Source organism: Morone saxatilis, unplaced genomic scaffold, assembly GCF_004916995.1.
Source record: "Morone saxatilis isolate NCDOM2014 unplaced genomic scaffold, NCSU_SB_2.0 Contig17, whole genome shotgun sequence".
Classification (NCBI taxonomy): domain Eukaryota; kingdom Metazoa; phylum Chordata; class Actinopteri; family Moronidae; genus Morone; species Morone saxatilis.
Genome location: NW_023339729.1, coordinates 461,969 through 463,023, shown reverse-complemented (window position 1 = coordinate 463,023; position 1,055 = coordinate 461,969). Strand labels below are relative to the sequence as shown.

General features: G+C 43.4%; 1 pseudogene; it reads right to left on the bottom strand.

Annotated features, from left to right (window-relative positions):
• Nucleotides 1–949: 949 nt before the first annotated feature.
• Nucleotides 950–1,055, bottom strand: part of LOC118327241 — a 2,928-nt pseudogene continuing 2,822 nt past the window's right edge.

The following is a 1,055-nucleotide window of genomic DNA, read 5'->3' as shown; positions in this document are numbered from 1 at the left end:
ATTATCACATGTTTTTTGGGAGGAAATGTTTGATTTTTAGTAATGGGGGTGTTTCAGCCCTGGCCGTAATATCGACCTGTGTCTAGTTTTGCCCTGTGTTTTGTGCGACTGTGATTGTGTGAGTGTGTGCTCTGCTCCTGTGTGGATCTTTAAGTGTGAACCTGTAGGTCTCCTCCTGACTGGCTGGATCCGTGTTTGGCTCATTAAACATCCTGCAGTTTAAAATACCTGGGCTTTTCAGTCCTCCGGTGACAGAAACCTGACAGCAGCAGCTCTGTCCAGGTTTCAGCTTATAAACCTAGATTGAGTCAGCACTTCTTTAAAGAGACATTTCCCTTTTAGTTTATTGTTTTTAGCCTTGGTTCACCCTGACATCATTGCTTCTATTTTTTGTTACACTTTACAACGTTTATATTGATAAATTATTTAACTTTTGATAAATCAGTGTTCTGACTGTGATTTGGGGACTGGGGAGGGACAATCTTTGTACACTATTAGGGTTGTGCTCCTACCTACCCCCCCATAGACGAGGGTGCAACAATCAGATTTAAAGCTGCAGTAGGTAACTTTTACAAAACTTACCTTTAGTCATATTTGCTGAATTTTCACTGTGTCTAGACAGTAGTACATGAGACAGATAATGTGTGAAATAATCTGGTTCCTCTGGCTCCTCCTAGTGCTCCTAAGGGCATTTATGAGAATCTACCGGGTCTGAACAAAAGCAACCAATTAGAGCAAAGAATCAAATGTCATTAGGAGCAGATTATCTGCCTCATGTCCTGCTGTCAGGATATAGTGAAAGCAAATACAACAGAAATTTGTTTTAGAAAAGTTACCTACTGCAGCTTTAAACAATGCATTGTTACACTGACTGATGTGGACTCTCCGCTCCTCAGAGGAGGTGGTGGCTCTTAGAAGAGCCGTTGGGTTTAGTGAGCAGTACAGCTGTTTACTTGGAGCTGGTGTACTTGGTCACAGCCTTGGTACCCTCAGACACGGCGTGCTTAGCCAGCTCACCAGGCAGCAGCAGACGGACAGCGGTCTGGATCTCCCTG